This window comes from Mastomys coucha, unplaced genomic scaffold, assembly GCF_008632895.1.
Source record: "Mastomys coucha isolate ucsf_1 unplaced genomic scaffold, UCSF_Mcou_1 pScaffold18, whole genome shotgun sequence".
Classification (NCBI taxonomy): domain Eukaryota; kingdom Metazoa; phylum Chordata; class Mammalia; order Rodentia; family Muridae; genus Mastomys; species Mastomys coucha.
In genome coordinates, this window is record NW_022196900.1 from 112540513 (window position 1) to 112561852 (window position 21340).

The following is a 21340-nucleotide window of genomic DNA, read 5'->3' on the forward strand; positions in this document are numbered from 1 at the left end:
GCTGGGCAGCTATGGAGACCTAGCAGTCACACTAGAGAGCAGTGAAGCCAGCTGCTCCTCCTGGTAAGGGGCTGGCACCAACGGAGGCATTTTCTTCCCGAGATATTCATTTATTTAACGTGCGGGATTGAGAATGAGCACAGCGTTGGCAGCGCCTGACTCACTGATGGGTTGTGATTAATGTTAAGGGGTTTAGTGATTAAAGCTCATTTTCACTCTAGTATGGGGAGGACAGCACGTCATCTGGACCCCGTGACAGGCATAAGGCTGTGGCCGGGGACCACTCAGGGCCCTCCTGATCTAATTGCCTCCGGAGCAGTTTTGCTTGAATTGAAAGCCTCTGATCGTCTCAGGGACACACACTGGGTCGTTTTAGTACCCCCAAATCTCTTCTCTTTCACAGAGACAAAACTTCCTTCCACACGTCTTCCAGGCATGCATCCATGGCTAGCACCGCAGCACCGCACAGCACCACAACAACGCAGCACCACACAGCACCACAGCACCACAGCACCACAGCACCGCAGCACCGCAGCATCGCACAGCCCTGGCATGCTCAGGGCACTAGGCCCTCCTGCTACTTCAGGTCTGCTTCAGTTAATGGTAGATTGTGGAGCTGAACGGACACCAGGAGAGACATATTTGCTGTGGAGCTGGGTTCTAGAAAAGTCCCTGCCATCGTACTCTACTGTTTCCTTGGGACAGAATGCACAGGTGGATCTCAAAGTGGCATTTGCTGGTCACACATAATCCACAAGGCCTTAGAAGACTGCTGTTTTAATGGGGCATGGCTCGTCTTGCTGATTTCTGGAGCCCGGTACATACCTGCCTGAGCTTCCATAGGTCTGAAGTCGAGAGGCCAGAATGTGGAGGTCCCCTGGGTCCTAGGCAGTGCTCTGCATTTCCCAGCTCCAGATGTCTCTACAACATAGGAAACCCTGAAGGGGGCTTAGACTTGGGAGAAGGAAGCCAGCCTGTAGGGAGGAGAGGAAGTAAGAAGTGCATATGGCTGAGAACATGCCGGGATGGACAGAAAGCAGGCAGGAGACTGAGACACCCTCCTGAAGGGAGTGCATAAGGATGAGAACATGCCGGATGGACAGAAAGCAGCCAGGAGGCTGAGACGCCCTCCCGAAGAGAAGCCTCTCTGGTGGGATCAGCTTTTAGAAAAGGCTCCAGGTGCCATACCAGGACAGGAGGGCAGAGCCAGAGGATGCCAGGTGAGGTACGTTATAAAGCCGGGCCCGAGGATCCAGGCAGGAAGGCTGGAGGGACAGAGGCCTTTGCCCAGCATGGCCCTCTGTAAACCACAGACTGGTGGCCCAGGTTCTATGCCCCTCCTCATCTCCATTCTCCCAGCAGGTAGAGGGTGGAGGCGCAGCATCTGGGCTGAGCCTGAGGGGCTGGTTCAGAGGAGTAGCAGTGTGTCTCTCCCTGAGGTTAAGAGGAATACCTTAACCCCTAAGTCCTAGAAACACTCAACCACCTGCAGAGCTCTGAGCCCTAAGGAGGCCATGGCACGGGTCGTGACCTCTGCCTCAGATGATGTTCATCCAGGTGATGTGCCTCTGGTGATCACAGAGGGGCCGAGAGGCATATGAGACATGAGATCTGCCCAGCGCCCAGGAGGAGGCCGGAGGGAGAGTAGAGGTTAGTCCACTGTGACAGAGAACACTCAGCAGCAAGAGCAGGGGACACGATCGGGTTATACCCACAGTCAGAGAACTTAAAAAATGAACAGGAAGTGGGGCCAGGCTTTAAAACCCCAAAGCTGCTCTCAGTGACTCACTTCCCCTAGCAAGTCTCTCCCCCTAAAGGTTCCACAGCTTTACAGACAATGCCACAAGTTAGGGACCGATGCTCAAACCCACGGGTGACATTTCTGATCTAAACTGTCACAGAGCATGTTCACACAATCTTAGGGGACTGAACCAGTATGGGCCAATCTTCACTTAAAGGCCCCACCTCTCAACACAGATGCAATGCAACCCAGTCCATGTCCAACACATGAACTTGGGGGGCACAGTCACAGCACAGCCTTCCCTACCCTCTCACCCAAGTCCCCCTCATGTTGGAGAACCCCAAATGATGCTTCTTAGCAGCCCACCTAGCGACTGCTCTCATTGGCGGAGATGCACTCTGCAGGGTCCACTGTGAACACCACTCTTTGGGCCCCATCTCTTTGTGAGACGAGAGACCTCAGTCCCAGGCCGGGATCTGCCAAGGAGCCTTGAGTGGCATTGCCCTCAGAAGTAGTATGACTGCTACATCAATGTGGCTGCTACTGTTTAGTTAAATTAAATCCACTCTTCAACTATGTTTGAAAGGAATCGATGGACAGCACACGTACCTCTCTCTCTGTCCCATCTCATTCCCTTCTATTTGGGTTCATTTTAATGGTTCCGTATAATCAGAAAGGAAATCGAAAATGAAAGCTGCCAGGATTAATTTGTCACGGATCAATTTTCTTGTATTTGGGAAGCTCACTAATGCTCCAGAGCCCGTCCACCTTTTCACTCAGAGGTTGTCATAATGGACTCCAGTCGATACGGCTTTTGATGGTAAAATGCACCCCCTGTGACCCCTGCCTAGTCTCTTCTGTCATCCTGTCTGTGCTGAAGACTTTAAATGGTTGTGATAAGCTACTTCATGCTGTAACACGTGTTCTTTAATCTGAGATGTGTTTGTATCCCTGGAATTCCTGCCGTGGAATGAGAGTCACTCACTGCTATTGATCCATCAACAACAAGCCTTCTCCTTCAATGTTTGCTCAGGAGCAGAGGTGCTGGAATGACTCCAAGTCTCCTTTGTGCCCTCATGGTGGCCAGAGGGTGGGGCATGTGCTGATGCATCCAGCAGGAGCATAGGACACAGGAGGAGTCTCACACACTTGTGGTTTTCTTGAGACCTGGAACCTGTCAGCGGTCATCTGATAGATAGCTGGTGGCTGGATATGGTGAGTTCTGGGATGTGTAATGGGTTGTGAGGTTCTGTAGCTCAAGTTCAACTCCATACAACTAAATGGAATCTTATCCCTGATCTCAGTATGCCACAGGGCAAGAACTCCATTCCTGGGCCTCTGGTGAGCAGCCAGTGAATGGCCACAATAGCCTAGGTTGAAGATAGGTAAGTTTGCCCACGTGGCATTCATTGTTTTGCCCTGTGGATACTTGCTCAGAGACGCCCCCGTGTCTTGGGGGAGCCGATATCTTTGCCTGTGTGTAGGTGAAGCACTTGACACTCTACATTTGCCATTGCTGAGCCTTTTATCCAATTCTCCTGCCACTTTGGAAAATCCCAAATGGATCAAGACTTCTGCCCTGTGTGCCCTGCACAGTGGTTCGTGTTACATGGTAACCTAGGAGGTGTGAATCAGACCTCACCATTGGCTCACATCACTCATTACAATAAATGACATTGAGGTCTGCCTGGGATTAAGTCCCCAGAATCCATGTAAAAAGGACATGTGTGATCATGCACATCTGTGATTTGGTGCTGAGGAGGCAAGGGCAGGAAGGTCTTTGGCTGGTTAGCCTACAATCTGGGAGCTTCAAATTCAGTGAGAGATTTCATCTAAAAAAAAATAAGGTGGGGAGAGATCAAGGAAGACACTTGATATTTCTTCTGTACACATGCTCACACCCACACATACATGCTCATATACATACATGCTCACACACATACATGCTCACAAACATGTATATGGATACATACACATATACATACTCACACATACACATACATGCTCAGACATTCATATGCTCGTACACATGCATATGAACACATACACACAAACATTCACACTTTATTTAATAGGAAGAGTAACATACACATACACATACATGCTTATATACATGCATTCATGCTCATACACACATACATGCTCACACAATGCATATGAACACATACACAAAAACATTCACACATTTTATTTAATAAGAAGAGTAGCAGAAGAGCAGGGGCCAAATTGTATGCCACAAGTGCCCATGCCTTGCTCCCTGGACAGTAGAGAGATCTCGTCCCTGGACATGCTCACTGGCGGAGCTAAGCAAATTTGGATGTCAGCATCGGTTGTCTGCTGAGAGTTTTAGCAACAAATTCCCCCATCTGAAGAAGAGGGTAATGTTGCCACTGTCTTGCTAGAGCTGTGGTGAGATCTGAATGAGCTGGTCCAAGTAATGCCAGAGGCCCACACCCAGTTTATGTGTTCTGGGCTCATGTCAGTTGCTGTCACCACCACCACCACCAGCACCCTGTAGACACCACCTCCAATGTCAGCAGACCCCACATGTCTCCAAGCTAACTCAGCCACTTGGGCATCTTCGGGTTCAGTCTTTCTCTCTGAGTTAAAGAGAAGCTTGTTCCAGACTGGGAACACCCCAGCAAAGGGGAGTCCTGAAGCTTCGCTGTCATGCCCAGTCATAATGGCTAGTGTCACCAGTGTGATGGGAACTGGAACTGTCTAGGGGGTCAGGCCTCCACATACCCGTAGGAGGGGCTAGTTAGATTAGGTCTGTGTCCTGATTTGTCTTCTGGTGCTGCCATGAACATGATGATCAACAGCAGTCTGGAGGCAAAGGGCTCGTTTCATCTTACAGTTCACAGGGTATCACTGAGGGAAGTAGCCAGAGCAGGAAACTGGAGGCAGGAACAGAGCAAGGGCTCCGAATGAACACTGCTCACTGGCTTGCTCCCCATGGTTTGTTTAGCCATGTTCTTAGACATCCTAGGGCAACCTTCACAGTAGAGGTACAGCCCACAATGGGCTGCGCCTTTCTACACCAATTAATAATAATAATAATAATAATAATAATAATAATAATAATAACAACAACAACAACAGAACAACAGGCATCAGAAACCAGCTTTATGGTCACCTCTGAATCCAGCCATGATGTCACCCCTAGGCACAAGGGCTGCCATGGCAACCATTACACATTCCCAGTGTGCACCTCACCCTGCTTCACCTGCTAACAGTGGTGCACGTGATCATGTCACTGCTCGAATAAAAGGCAGAGACCGCCAACCCTCGCCCCTTCTCCTCCTCCTCCTCCTCCTCCTCCTCCTCCTCCTCCTCCTCCTTTTCCTCCTTTTTCTCCTTTTTCACCCCTTTTCTCCCCTTCTCTTCCCAGCTTCCCCCCAGTAGACCTCTTCTCGTGGAGCTGTGCTGGCCCAGTGTGCTCTGTTCGGATGCGAGCTGTCTTCTAACACAACAAGAATAATGCCCCAAAGCCTTGCCACATGCTGATCTGAGGGAAGCATTTTCTCAGCTGAGAATCCCAGAAGGGTCTAGGTTGTGTCAAGGTGACCAAAATCTAATGAGAACAGTTAAATCTAGAGAGAAAGGATGCCTAGGAAATATTGTCTTAGCTAGTTTAATTAAAGCTGAAAAATCCGCCCTAAAAGAGGTGGCAGTACCATTCTCTGGGCTTGGTCCTTGGGCTGAATAGAAAGGAGAAAACCGGAGGGTACATCTGCTTCCCTCTAGCGGCTTCCCCATGGAGGCGTCCTCCCACTCTTCCTGCCTTGGCTTCTCTCCACGCTGAACTGTAACCTCAAACTGTGAGCCAAGTAAGCTCTTTGTCCTCTAGGATGCCTTTTTAGGGTGTTTCAACACTGCAACCAAAAAGAAACTAAGACACCAAATGAAACCTGGCCCAGGGACTGGAACATCCCCCACGGAGATGTGTGGGTTCCGGTTCTCAAAGCGCCTAACTCAGGGATGGTGAAGTCAGATCTCAGGCCCTCACCCTCCACCTGTGGCGTTTTCTAACCAAGCACGGTGCTAGGATTTCTTTTATTTTCAACTTAAAAAGCTATTTTGCGGGGGGTGGGGGTGGGGGGCAGAGCCAATCCACTTCCCTTTGCTCCCTGCTGTGTGGAGCCTTGGCTACAGCTGAGAGTTCCAACCCCTCCATTCTGAATGAAGCCAGGGCTCTCTGTCTTCTTAAAGCATCCTTGATTCATTCCCCGTCTCCCGATACCCAGGACTTTTCTCTTGTCTCCTCTTGCAAAAATCAGGGGAAAAAAATTAAAATTAAACAGGACCCTGGCAAATTAAAACCCCGGTTTTAACACACATTGTAAATATGTTTCTTACTTTCCCAGCAGATGGCCCCAAGTGTCATGCTCGAACATTTGATAGGGAACGGGCTTCTTGGGGCTTCCTATACCAGGGGACTAACATTGTAAATGTTGTCTGGGGGCCTGAACAACAAGCACCCCCCGCCCCCAGTTTGCAGGTTACAGGCTCCCATCATGCCTGGCGGCAGCGAGGTTGTTGAATTCTCCTACACCCTTAGGAAGAAACTCTGCTTGCTTTATCCATTACTGAGAGATGGAATGCAAAATCTCCTAGTGGAATGGGGGGACTCATCAGTCTCTCCCATAACTCTATCAGACAATGCTTTACATATTTTGAGACAATTCTATTAGGCGAATACAGATTGGAATTGTGTCTTCCTTGGAAATTGACCCATAAATCATACCACACCGATGTTCCCTGCTAATGACTCCTTTTTTTTTTTTTTTTTTTTTTGTATTGCAGCCTATTTTTGCCTGACATTAGCACACCGATCCTGCAATAAGTGGTTAATTATATGGCCTACTTTCTCCAATCCCTTTATGTCTAGATGTGTCTATCCTTCTTCCAAATACAGCTGGGTCCCGTGTGCAAGCTTTTTCCCCAGGTATTGCCAAGTGTGTGTAAAGCCTGACTGAGCCATCTTACCATGCCATGTGAGATGTACTAACGGCATGGCTTCATTTTCAAGATTTGAAAGTTTGTACTAGTCAGCTCATCCCATTTCTCAGTATGTCATCTACCTGTAAAGATAACAGCTTATATACCAGAGAGCATCATGGGAATTAAACAAGTGACCATTTGAAAACAAAATTTTGCAGAGCCAGCAGATATCATAAGCATCGAATCTTGCTCTCTCTCAGGCCAACGCTAACAAGATCAATCTTGCTCAGCTACCCACGTCATAGAGACCAAGTGTACAAGCTAGGGGTGGAGCCTCAGAAGTCCTCCCGTATGGGGTGCAGCCTTGGAGACCCTCATCTGTGCTGGGGTTCAGCCGCCTGAATGTGGTCCGGTGTTGTGAGTTCACAAAAATTCTGTCAATTCCAGAGACAGTGTGTCACAGCTCTCTCCAGCTGTTCTCCCCATCCTCCAGCTTTTTCTCCCCCCTCATATATGTGTACATATACATATATATATGTATATATATATGTATATATATATATATATAGTCTGTTATGGGTTGTCGACTGAAGTCTACTTTCTAGCTTATCACTTTTTTTCAGTTAGATTCAACAATTTGTTTTTTAAATTTTTCTTTTTGTCCTCTTTGTTCTATTATTATTATTATTATTATTATTATTATTATTATTATTATTATTTCTTTGAGAATTGTATACAATGTGTCTTGGTTATATTTTTCCTCTCCCTAGACTCCTCCCAGATCCATGCCTTCCCTAGTCACCCAATTCTGTGTCCTCCATTTTAAAAACCCATCAAGTGTAGTTGGTCTACCTATATGTTCTTGGATGTGGGACCTTCCACAGGAGCATGGCCAACCCACCCTTGGGCTTCATGCTTAAAGAAAAGTAGCTTTCCCTCTTCCAACAGCTATGCACTGCTAGGAGCTGCCCAGCTAGGAGGGGGATTTCGTACCCACCTCCCCTCTCCGTGCTGGGATTTGGTCTCGCTTGCACTTGCCCAGGTCTTGTTGACGCTGCTTTAACCGATTAAATTCATATGCACAATGTCTTTATTGTGTGTTCCAGAAGATGTGACATTTTTCCTTTGTAGTTACTTATCCCCCTGGACTTTCAGAATGATCCCCGAACCTTGGGAAGGTAGAATGTGTCTTCCTTGGAAGATCTAGGTTTAAGGCCGAGCGTTCTGCAGTCTCTTCTTCTCTGTACCTTGGCCAGTTGCGGGTTTACGGCAAAACAAAACAAAAACAAACAAAACAAAAACAAACCGACAAAAAAACATTCCGAGGTGGGTTTGATATATGTCTTAATCTATGAGTAGAAGAGAAGAATGCATAGGCCAGCGGATTCCCATGTCAATTCAGCAGAGGAGCAGGATTAGGTTCTCCCCCAAGGCCTCTGGCAAGTCTAGTTCTGTGTGGTATCAGGTATGGGTTTTATCTTGTGGATCAGGATTTGAATCCAACCAAAAGGTGGTAGCTTACTCCCATGGCAGCAAGCCACCATTCCACCGGGAGTGGGCATGTCCTGCCAGGCCAGTTACTGCGGCATGCAGGCTTCACGGCTGGGTCCAATGGTGCTCGCTTCCCTCCCCAGTACACTGCGTGGCATCTCCCTCTCTGCCTTTTAGCATGTGCCTGGGCTTTTTACAAGAAATACACTTCTCAGCTCAGAGGGCTCTGTTTGGCCCTTTGCTGGAGTCTGTCTGTCCTTCTGTCCTTTTCCTGTAGTTCCATTTTCTACTTTGCAAGTGTTCCTCACCGGGGTTTCCTGTTCTCACTGTGATCAGTCCACTGTCCAGTCTCTTGGGAGACAAAGTCAGAAGCTATTGCTCCTGCTGACTCTAGCTCATGACAGCTCATTCTGACCATGATTGTGAACTCCTGGGGTGGAAGGGAGTGGCCTTTGCTGTAGGTCCTTCCAATGGTGTCCAAGCATTTCTGCGGTGACCCTGAGGAAGGGGCCTACCACAGTACTCTCACCCCCTCTGCACTGCCTGTGTGAGACAGACAGACTGCTCTGTGTGAGACAGACAGACTGCTCTGTGTGAGACAGACAGACTGCTCTGTGTGAGACAGACTGCTCTGTATGAGACAGACAGACTGCTCCCGAGCCTGTCTCCCAGGCAATATCTTCTGTGAAGGGTCTTCCGGCTCCCTACCTGTGAAGGGTCTTCCGGCTCCCTACCTATGAAGGGTCTTCCGGCTCCCTACCTGTGAAGGGTCTTCCGGCTCCCTACCTGTGAAGGGTCTTCCGGCTCCCTACCTGTGAAGGGTCTTCCGGCTCCTTACCTGTGAAGGGTCTTCCGGCTCCTTACCTTTCTGAGGTCTCTACTTGGGATAAGAAGTGCTCATGCCTTTGCATGCATCAAAGTCACCAGTGGATGTGCTAACACACAAATCACCACCATCATAATAATCCACTTAGGGTCTTCCAGTCAGCATATCAGTGGAAGATCTGAACGAATCACCCAGCCAAACATGTTCCTGGGTGCCTCTGGCCAGATTCCAGCAAGGGAGTCCCTCCAGGCAAGCACGTGTAGAAATAGCTTATAACCAAGGAGCCCTCTAGTTTGAGGTACACAAATTACTTTCCCAACACAGCAGAGTATGAGCCCATTCTAGAAGCCTCTTTTCTTATTATTTCATCATCAAACACACCCTGGAAATAGAAGCAATGAGCCCATCCAACCTGAGCAGGTTTGGGGTACGTGAGCTTAAGGCCACTCAGAGTGGCCCTTTAGGGACAACCTCTATTTGCGGTTCATGACAATCTGTACTCTCTGCAACCTGACACAGTCTAGAATTACCTGGCCGAGGAGTGGGGGGGTGGTTCTCAATGACTATATCAGGTTGTCCTGTGGGCAATTGTTTTGATCATGTTCATTGATGTAGGAAGACACAGTCCACTGAGGGTGGCACCATTCCCTTGGTCCTGGACTGTACAATAGTAGGGAAATTAAACTGAATAATAAGCTATGCGTGTATCTTCTCTCTGTCTCTGTCTCTCTCTCTCTGCTCTTGACTGTGGATGTGGCCAGCTGTTTCCGGCTCCTGCCTTGACTCCCTCGTGATACTTGACCGTGATCTGGAACTGTAATGTAAAATAACCCATTCCCCCCTTAACTTGCTTTTTGTCATGGAGTATCATATCACAGGAACAGGGACAACAATTATTCCTATACACAACTGGCATGTATATGATTAAAATCATGGATTATGCAACCCACATCTGCACAGGAGGCCCACATTCTCAGATACTAATTAAGAGTTTCTCAGAACAGAACACCACCAAACCCATGACTCTAGAAATCAACATGTCTTTTTCCAAGACCTATTAGAGGACATCTCAGAAGTCACCCAGGGCTCTCAAGTCCCCCCACCCGTGCCTGTTGGTCCCGTTGGTGTGTCTGCCTTGTGCTTTTACTTCTGAACAAAACCCTTCGCTATGCGTGTACATGACTTCAATTCTTTGAATGAACCCCCCAAAAACTTGATGTAGCAACATCCAGTTCCACCCTTATCTTGCCCAGCTCTTTTCCCATCTTAGAGGCTCCCCCAACAGGAACCTGAGGATTGTGTAATTACTGAGGAGGAGAACTTGTGCTTGCTGTATCTGCTCTGTACTCTGGTGTGAGGGCACAGACCCTTCCCGGTGTAGAGCTCCAGCTGAGCACATCCACACTCCTAGCAGGCCTCGGCCAGGCTGTTCTGTTGTTCTCCCTCAGCCTGGGACTTACGGAAAATGCACTTAGAAGGGAGTGCCAGCAGGCGAGGCAGAGGCAGGCGTGATGGGTACAAATTGCAAGTTCTCATATGCAAATACCTAATAATCAGCTGTCTCGGCAGCACATCTTTTATCCCATCCCTTCTGGAGGGATGACATCTCTGCTTCCTTGTCCCTCGAAGATTGATGGCCTCATGTGGGGCTGCGACAAAGGCTCTCCATGTTCCTTCCCAGCCACCCTCATCCCCTTGCGCGGCCGCCACTAATAAATGTATTGTAAAAGATGGGGGTGTCAGCATAATTAGTTCTTCAGCAGCAAGAAGGCTGATGATTTATGGGAGGGGGTCCGTGTGTCCCTTTGTTCTTAACCCGAAGTCAATCACAAAATGAGAGAGTCCGACAGAGACGCGTGGACAAACCAGTTTAGTTGTCTCATAGACAGAGAATAACCTATCAATATCACATTATTAACGTCCAGGAGAAGGGAGATATTAGAAAAAATTCAGCTCATTTTTTTTCTCGGACCGTTGATGACATCTGATCCCTGAATCGTTAGCATGCTACTCTGAAGTCCCAGCTCTCATCATCTCTCCCCCAGGCCTCCCTTTCTTTCCTCAGATTGAAGAGTGGCCTTACAAAATGCCCTACCCCTATACTACCATTTAATATGTTGCCCTGTAACTACCAGTCCCCTGGAGCCAGGATCTACATATGTCTTCTGTTCAAGCAACATGGGCAACAAGCCTCTCTAGTTGAGATGAAAAGTAATTTAAAGAGCAGCACAGGGGCCGGGACCACAGCTCAGCTGGGAGAGGGTTTGCCTACCATGCGTAAGGTCCTGGGTTCAACCCCTAGTATTACATAAAATGTGATATGGTGGTGCCCGCTTGTAATTCCAAGATTTGTGAGGTAGATGAAAGCAGGGAAATCAGGAGTTCAAGGTCATCTTCTGCTGCATGAGAAGAAGTCTAGCCTAGAATACGTGAGAACCTGGCTCAAAGATAGAAGAGTGCGGGGAAGCCAGGCCCAGCTTCTTAGCAAATGTGAATTCATCTCTTTATCTTTCTTGTAGCTGGGGCAGTGCGATCCAGTCATGGGGGAGACCAAAGCTCACCTGCTTTCTTCAGTCGTCGATCTAGAAACCTTTATAACCAACAAAGTGGGTAGCGCATAATGTGGATCAGGATATAGTATGGGTGAGTGTCCTGAGTCTCAGCCACATGCCACACCCCCACCAAGGAAGCCTGTGGATTCAGGGCGAGGAGAAAAGTGAGCCAGCACTAAGCTCTTTGGCCACTTCCTATTCCCAATCTGTTTGAGGTAGGGAAGGTGTCACAGTGGTAATGTCCCTTCCCATGGAAACATGAATGTAAGAGGAGAAAGGTTCCACTCTGTGGTCTTAGGAAAGAGGTTTCACTTGACATCCTAAGTATGGATGCAAGACTTGTAGTGGTAGTGGGAGGGGAGGGTCCAGCCTGGGATTGGTCACAAAGTGTAGGGCTGGTTGGTAACTGGAGAGGTGGGGGTTGGAGGTATTCTCCAGCTCTTAAAACCCATTAACTAAATCCTCTTTAACAGCCCTGTCTCTTTCCAAAGAGTGCAGTGCACAGAATCTCACAAAGAAAGATCAGTGACACTTCTGTTAAACAGGACAAGGAGATGTGGGGGGTGGTGAGGCAGAGCCCAGTGGAGGCATATCTCCTCATCCCCTCCCCACCATGACTGACCCGTCTCTGACTGTGAGGCTGTACCCTCGCCCTGTGCACGGCTGGCAGATAAGGAGTCCCTAAGCCTGGTCTTGGGGCAGTTGTGCCTCCTCGAGGCTCCCTGTTATCCTTACTCAGTCTGAGCATCCCTCTCAGGGTCCCAATCTGGTGAGGCCTCACTCAGCCTGTAAGCCCAGCCCTTACCTGTTTTCTCTCTGAAAAGAAAACTAAGAAACACCCTTTGCCTTGGTCAACATCCATGGGGCCCTGAAGGAAGAAGTTACTCTGCTCTATGGTCATGTTTAGTAACCCCAGTCTGATGCCATGGAATGATGTCCTCCAAGTGCAGCCATTCAGAGCGGCCGTGGTGCGCCTCAAGGGTCAAGATTGGGCCTGTTGACATTCCCTCATAGAAGGAAGGGATCGGGTGGGCAGTCAGACCGTCCCCTGAGACTCCTGTTACTAATTCCTACAGGTCCCTCTGAGCTGGATGCAATTCTTTCAAAGCTGTGAGGAGTCTTGGCAGGTGCTACAGAGGGTAAGGAACGTTAACTGAAGGGAGGCTCCATCTATTCCATCTGAGGCGTGTCACCATTCATGCTGTGTAGGATTTTACATTGAGGCAGTGCTCTGGGGTCAGTGGAGCTCCCATAAGTAACCCCACCACCATCCATGCTCTGTGAGTAAGCCTAGTAAAGTCACTGGGGTGACACGCTGGACTTGGGTGCATTGATACCTTGGCCTGTCCTTGGTGCCCTGAGTGTGTAGAGCAGATATTTGTTCATAGCTCCCCAGGGAAAGTTCATCCAGTGAACATGAACTCCCAAATGAAAGCAAGCAATTCCAAGCCGAAGGCAATGTGAAGAGCTCAGAGGGAGATCCTCCTTCCCTGGGTGGCAAGCTTGGGAGAAGTCACACAGTGTCTTCTTCGCTCGTCAAGACCGGATCCTTCTCCTGAAAGGTCTGGATCACTCTGTGGCTTCGCAGTGGCTGCCTGGATTTAACGAGTGCAGGGCCATCTGTTCCAGCTCTATTTCAAGCATTTCTTGGGGATGGTTAAGGACGGGGAACAGGGGAAGAACCAACTCTACCAGAGACCTCTGCAGGCATTGGCTGGAAGGGTCTCTTTTGTCTTTTCTCACTGAGGTGGAATCTTGGAGGATCACCGTGAGACGGGGATTCTCTGAAATGATGGGCGAGGCACTTTGTGGACACTGAGCCCACTAGACTGCTAGGGTCTGCCCCTCTCCTCACCTACTTTTTTCCCTATTCTCTTTTGTCTCTGCTGTCTCCTGGTTGCCCAGTTCCTCATTTTCATGCTCTCCTGAGCAGGGCCTTTGCAGGAGGAAATCCACATAGCCCTGTAACTCCGGGTTTGTTCAGATTGCCTGATGGATTTACATCTTTAATTATGACAGCACTTCAGGGAATGCTGTGGTTGGGCTGGGGAGCAGATGTACCTAGCACTCACCACAACTTGCTCATTCTACAAACCCCTTTAATTACAGCCCCAAGGACAGCAGTGTCTGGGATGGTGTCAGCCTCGGGGTCCTCATTGCACCGGTTTGGTCATTGCCTTCCTTATGGTCAAACGGCATCCTGGCATCCAATTCCTGCCAGATTACACACGGGAGATGTATGGGTTGCTCCCCGAGAAGTAACGCATCTCCATATTTAAGTCCAGCCGCATGCCCACTGGCTAGTTGTGGTAGGAGCTATTCTAATTAGGAGCTTCTTTCTTGACTGATCATAACTCATTCTGAAAGCAGCTTGAAGGCCCAAATCATTTCCTGTTGGTCTTGGCTGGAAAACAAACCCTTTCTTTGGGTCTTTTAAAAGGCTTTTAGAACCCCATCCATTTAGCCATCACCAGGATAATGAAAAGCCACAGGGGGAAAAAAAACAAAAGAAAACAATGGTCTGATTTCGTTTAGTGTCTCATGACTCAAAACCATCAGAACCTGTGGCTGCTGGTGCTGAAGGCAGTGACTGTAACCATCGCTTGGAAGGAACTAGGGACAAATCCAGATGGAAAATTACACAGCTTTTCCCCGAGGATTTGAAATTACTCGGACATTGAGTCACTACATGATAAATGTCTGATCTTCCCCTGCCTGGCTCTGCTCTCATCCTTTGACTAGATTAATTCCTCACTGAGATCAGTGCCTTGCAGTGGTCTTAGAAGAGGAAAAGCAAGAGCTTGCTCTAGTCCTCTGATGGGCTACTTAGCCGTCTGCATGTGCTGGGAACTCCCGTGCCTGGCTGCGTGTCCAATGTTTGCTTCTTTGTTCCATCTGACTTATTTCTTTCCCCTTTGATTCTGTTCCACATGAGTGCATTAAAGTCTGATGGCATTTGCCAGAGTCCTTTTATAGACAAGACACTACCCATGGTGCTGACCAAGAGGCAACTGTATCTTAACTTCTACTCTGTGGATAAGCTCCTGGGTTTCGCTGGCTGAAATTCAAAACGATGGCCCTGTACTTGTTAAGTCCAGGCAGTCACTGCAGAGCCTCAGATGGCTCTGAAGCAACAGAGTGATCCAGACCTTTCAGGAGAAGGATCCAGTCCTGATAGTTGAAGGTCCTAGCCCAGACTCCGTGCTTTGTTTCTGGCTGAGCCGAAGATGTACCCAAGAGGCCAAGAACACCCGTGCGATGTAAAGAGTTGCCTCATTCCCTGTTTCTTTCTGCAGGTGAGCTCTGGACACTAATCCCCAGTGTACAGCTCCAGGTGAGCTTTGTTTCCATGACAACAGGGAATGCACTGAAGCAGGATGCTTACACATCCTGTCTGTAGCACTTAACCAAATTCAGTGCTCTGAAAAGTACACACACACACACACACACACACACACACACATTACCTATGCACGGGGTGGGGGGCATATACACCAGAATTCACATGTATGCATACACACATAGCCAAGCACGTGTGCATTTATACAAAGCATATAGCTCTACATTTAGGTGTGCCTATGCTGATGTGCACACACTCCCATCTATACATGCTTACATGTACTTGCAGATAAGAACCCGTTGCACAGCGTGTGCACACGCTGACACACACGTCTCAGTGCACGTGCAGATCTGCACTTACTTGTCCTAGCTGCTGTCCTTTCTTAGGATGGCATTACTATTACTTCATTGTTGTTTTGTTGCTGTGCACACATTTTCATGCTCCTGCCACAGTAAATGTGGTCAGAGGGCAGCTTCCAGAAGTCAGTTCTCGCCTTCCACCACAGCTTCCAGTGATGAAACTCCGGTTGCCAGGCAACCTCGTTCCTTTCCTGGTGCGGTGATAAAACGCCATGACCAAGACAACTTATGAAAGGGTTTTTGGGAGTGAAGGCTCTGCAGGGACAAGAGTCGCTCCCATCCCAGTGGGAAAGTGTGGCGGGAACAGCTAAGTGCTCACACCTTTAACTGCAAGCAGGAAACAGAGTGAATGGAACTAGTCATTTGGAACCTCAAAACCCGTCCCCATTAGCACACTCTCTCTGGCAAGGCCTTATCTGTTAAGCCTCCTCCAAACGGCCACCAACTGAGAACTAAGCATTCAAGTGCCTGGACTATGGGGGGCATCTCACTGGCTGGCCACTGCCACTCTTGTCACTGACCTGGGTCCCTCTTGGCCTTTTCCACAATAAATTTGTTCTCACTGACTCTTCACTGTTCAAAACAAACCTTCATGGGACCTCTTCCCACAGACCTAAAAGCACACTTGTCACAGACCAGTGCACGTGAGGTGAAATGTGATTCCCTTGGCCCAAATGCCTGGGGTCACTGCCGGACACTGCTGATACTCAGCTCTCTGCCAATCCCTTGCCTCTGATTTACTTTAGTGAGCAGCCTAGTCTAGTGGATGGGAAACCAGCCCAGAGCCAGTGGCAAGCCTGAGATCATGTATGCCCTCAGAGATGGACAGGGCTCTGCGAGTGTGCTGTGGGAGGCAGAGACGCCTGGACGTTGAGAAGGAGGAAGGCAGAACTTTCATCCCAAATTCGTTGCATCTTGTTTAATCTATTATTAAGCACTTAACACTTTTAGACTTCCCATAGGCTGGAATTACCATTGTAAATGATTGCGGAGATCAAAGCAGGCACACACAGGCAGGCCGGAGTGTGTGAAACCACATCTCATGAGTTTTGTCTGATCAAAAGTGGCCTTAAGCAATGCATGCTGGGAGGGAGAAGACGGGGCAGGCACAGCTGACCAGTCAGAATCATCTGGAGAGAAGAAACGTGGTTGTGTAGGTCAGAAGATGCAGAAGAGCGGCACACAGCAGCTTCCTCGGACCTCTGCCCACAGAGAGTGCCTTGCTGACTAGCAGTGTGCTCAAGCTGGGGCTTTGGCTGAGTAGACGCTTGTTGTGAGCTGGTAGCTGCCAGCTGGGTATCAGTGACCTGCTTGGATTCCCTGCCCCAGGGGTCTACTATCACTGCTTGGTCTATAGAGTGACATATTGTGGGAAGTGGTGGCACCTTTGGGCTGCTTGGCCTCAAGAGAAATCCTTATGTCACCAAGAGTATAACACTGGGCCATCATGGGGCTCTGTCTGTCTATCCTCTCTCCCCTATTTCAAGATGTGATCATCTGTTCCAACATACATCAGTCTGTGTCCCCCTCATCAGAGGCCAAGCCAAGGGGCCCCTCTAATCTTGTAAAACTTCTACCTAATAAACTGTCTTAGTGAGGGTTTACTGCTGTGAGCAGACACCATGACCAAGGCAACTCTTATAAGGACATTTAATTGGGGCTGGCTTACAGGTTCAGAGGTTCAGTCCATTGTCATCAGTGTGGGAACATGGCAGTGTCCAGGCAGGCATGGTGCAGGAGGAGCTGAGAGTTCTACATCTTCATCTGAAGGCTGCTAGGAGAATACTGACTTCCAGGCAGCTAGGATGAGGGTGGTAAAGGGCACACACACACAGTGACACACCTACTCCAATGGGGCCACACTTCCTAATAGTGCCATTCTCTGGGCCAAGCATATACAAACCACCACATAAACCTCATCATTCAGTAAAGTTAGTGGCTTTGGGAGTTTCCACACAGTGGTGAAGAGCTGACTAATGAATAGGTTTGGAGGAGCAGACTAGAGGAAACCCAGAACATCATGAGGAGTGATATGGCAACTAGGGTAAGTATTCCAAAGTCCAGGATGGAAGGCCACAATGCTGACATCTGTATTAAAAATATGGACGCTGTTTATAACTGAAGTAAAGGTCATTCCAGCTACAGCACTGCAGAGAACTGGACAGAAAGCATCTATGACTGAGCTTCACAGGGGAAGCGACTTAGAGGGCGATGTCCTCCTGAGAAGGGAACGCTCAAATCCACGAGATGCCTGACTCGCTGTGGAATGACCACCACTGGCTGCTTCTACTCTTCTGTACAGTGAGATTCAGGAGCAAAAATAAATAAATAAATAAATAAATAAATAAATAAATAAATAAATAAAAAGGGAAGGGCCAAGGGGGTACAGTTGTTGGAAATTAACGCCAGTATCAAGGAGTCACATGGGGTCTTGAGGTTGAGTGTGGTGGTTGAAAACTGGGCCCCTCCAAACAGAGCTCAAATGCTTCCACAGGACACTAGGAAGGACATCCCACAGGCCAAGCAGCTCTGGAGTCTCCAAGGCTTAACCCCACTCTCTCAGCCAGGGCTCAGAAGTTTAGAAGAATAAACATGCAAATGTGTGGAACCAGGGATATGGCTCAGTTGATAGAGCTCTTGTGAAATATGCTCAAGTCCCTGGGTTTCCTCCCAAGCACTGCATAGAGGTGCGTGCCTGGAGTCCTGACACTAGAAGGGTGGAGGTGAGAGTATCAGGTATTTATGGTCATCTTCAGCTACACAGTGAGTTGGAGCTAGCCTGGGCTACAGAAGACCCTTGTCTCCAAGACAGACAGAAGAGTGTAGGAGAATAAATTGCTTGTTTATAGACTGGATATCTGCTTCTTCCTCTTCCTCAAATCAGGCTGTGCCCTCCCATAACTCTCTGTAGACGGAGTTAGTAAATAACCCACGCTGTGATCTCTCAGCTGTCAAAAAGAGCTGAGATCCCTTCCTTTATGGCTGAAGGCTCAGTCTTGATGGCCAGACCCAAGGACAACTTGTATCTAGTGCATTCCTGTATGGCCCCTGAGTTGTAGGCTGGACCTCCAACTGGCTATGAACCCCCTCCTCCCCAAAATAAAAACAACCAAACCTATATTAGTGAGACAGTTCTTGAGTTCTTTCTAACTGAAGGGCCTGCATGCTTTGCTTCTCCTTCAGTAGCATGTCATGGCTGCCTGTGGTCTACACAGCTCTCCTGATTAGGCTCTTTGAAAGGGAATCAGTTTCTTCAGCAATGTCACCTACAACAGTTCTACTTTTACCTAACAAAAAAGTGTTCTGAAGACCAACCAGGGCAGACTCCCTTCAGGAAAGATGTCCTGTGTAGTAAGGACCGCATTGGGCTTCATGCCCATACAGTCAGCCAGTAAAACACCCCATAGCTCCTGCTAGGGGTCCAGGGGGCAGAGAGTTCCCATTGGGTGGTGCTGTCCACCATGCTGCAAACTTGCTCTATGGAGTGTCATGGTTTTTCAGACACAGAGAAAGCACTAGGCATGTGGCTGTGGCACTCTCCCCCTCCCCACCCTTCTCCAGAGAGTTCACTGTTGGATGTTGGGGGTCCTTGTAGAGATTCCTCACTGGGGGAGTCAAAATAGAGTAGTGATCACAGTACTACATGGAAGGCAAATGTCAGCCATGTGCCATGCTAGGCATAGCTTCAGGAAACCCCTAGAAGCTTCAAGGGGTAGATGGAATCAGAGTAATCATCTATTCTGGCCCGGAGATGAAGCTTATGGTTTTCTAACATCCACATCATCTCCCAGGTTCTTGGACGGACCTTTTTCCTGTGAGACCCAGCTCTGCAGCAGAAGTTCTTGGAGCCTCTGGTGGAGGAAATGGAGAAAGGTTCATGCTTTGCCACAACTGATCCTTGAACACACAGTGCAGACGCCTCCTCAGGGGCTCAGGCAACTGAAGGAAAGTTCCCTTTCCTGGACTCCACACTCTTTAAATACAGAGTCCCTTTGGAGAAAACTGATGGTGGAGAAAGTGAGCCTTAACCTGCAAGAGGAGAATTCTTCCATTGACCAAGGTGCATCGGGCTGCCATTCAGCACAAAGAGCCACAGCTTGTGAACTCAGCTGAGCACTAAGCCACAGAGGCCTCTCTTCTGCCAGCCAACGAGTCCATGAAATGACCCTCAAATTTCTAATTAGCAACCGTGTCAACCAGCCCAGTACTTCAGATGCCAAGAACAGAAATGCCTCTTCTCAGGGAGTTTATGAATCTACAGTCAGCTACTAATCCAGGAAGACTGATGCTCAGCAAAGCCTTAGCTCCTCACAATGCAGGGCTCCGAATTCTGCAGACACGGTGGCTTGTGTGAAGAGCTGATCTCGAGTAACATACACTCTCCCTACAGGAGGATTTCTAATTATCTGTTGAGGATACCATGAGGGAGAAGGTGCCATTTTGGTGAAAAGGTGTCATTTTGGTGAAGTTCATGCAAAAGAGGAGAACGAATCATATCCTTTGTCAGTAGCTGCAAGACAGCCAGTCATGTGCACCCACTTGTCTGTCTCCAGACATTGTTCCAAGTCCCATAAAAGGTGCCCTGAAGATTGGCTGTATTGGAATCCTCTATAGCTGGAGAGGCCACCCGATTGCAGTCTCCCAGAGACCACAGTGACTGCAGATGAACTATCTATGTCACCCTGGGTGAGTCACAGTACTTGGATGTTGAGCTGAATGTCAGCCTAGGGATGTCTTGGGGAGGTCTGGTTAAACTGTGATTAACATTGAAGTCAATAATAAAGAGAGGCAGGCGGTCTTCCAAGTATGTATGCCTCACACCTTCCCCATGTGTGTGCCTGACACCTTCTACATGTGTGTGCCTCACACCTTCCACATGTGTGTGCTTCACACCTTCCACATGTGTGCACCTCACACCTTCCATGTGTGTGTGCCTCAGACAATCAACTGAAAGCTGTGTTAGTTTCTGTTGCTATGATAAAAAACACCATGACCAGACTGGAGAGATGGCTCTGTGGTTAAGAGGTCCTGATTTCAATTCCCAGCAACCATATGGTGGCTCACAACCATCTATAATGGGATGTGATGCCCTCTTCTGGTGTGTCCGAAGACAGCTACAGAGTACTCATATATATAAAATAAATAATTTTTTTTTTAAAAAAAGCACCCTGACCAAAGCCATTATAAAAGATAGCGTCTATTTGGGCTTACGGTACCAGAGGAACAAGAGTCCATCATGACAGAGAGGTATGGAATCAGGAAATGGAGAAATCAACCTTCTACTACAAACCCAAACCAGGGAGAGCAAGCTGGAATTGAAGTGAAGCTTTAAATGCTCAGAGTCAGGATCCAGTGGCTGGCTTCCTCTAGCCTGCACCTCACCATAGCCTCTCCAAATGACACCACCAGCTAGGGACCTCATGTTCGTGAGCCTAGAAAGGAACATCTCACTCAAGACAAAGGTCTCAAGTGGAAGAACTGAACACCCATAGGAAGAAAGGATGACTCCCTACATAAAGCCTTCAGCTCCATCTGAATCCTCCTTTCTTCTCACCCCATCTGCAGCCAATCTCCAGTCCCCTACGAGGACTTGCCAGCCCTTCAGTTGTGTGAGCCAATGTCTTTAACTAAGTCGTCTTCTTTGTCCCTCTCTCCCCACCTCTCAGACACAGACAGATGTGTGAGGTACAGGTGTAGATGAAGACTGCTATGCATGTTGAATGGAGTCATACAAGCCCTCCTGCTGGCCATTTCCTAGAGAGTCCTATGTTTGAACAGAGCCTGAGACTTTCCTTGGCATTTTCTGGAGTCTGTTTGTCTGAGATCCCTTCAACCAGCTCCCAGATGGCCCCCACTCTGATTCAGGAGATGTATATATGCCCTGGATGCAGAAAGTTCTCTGCCTTCCGAATAGAGATCAGAGAAGGCATGAGAGCTGTGCAAGAGGCTGCTGTCCTAAGGCGTATGAGTATGTGAGTGTGTGTGTATGCGTGTGTATGTGTGTGTATGTATGTGCATGCATGTGTTTATGTGTGAATATATGCATGTGCATGTGTATGTATTTTTATGTGTAAACATGTGTATGTA

The 21340-nt window shown here is 48.4% G+C and overlaps 1 long non-coding RNA gene across 1 annotated transcript; it reads left to right on the plus strand.

The window, feature by feature from the left end:
* The first annotated feature begins 2850 nt into the window (after positions 1 to 2850).
* Positions 2851 to 15819, plus strand: LOC116095703. Its single transcript, XR_004120704.1, has 5 exons — positions 2851 to 2956; positions 11522 to 11645; positions 12631 to 12693; positions 14851 to 14888; positions 15400 to 15819. It is a non-coding gene; the product is annotated as an uncharacterized LOC116095703 (long non-coding RNA).
* Positions 15820 to 21340: the final 5521 nt, after the last annotated feature.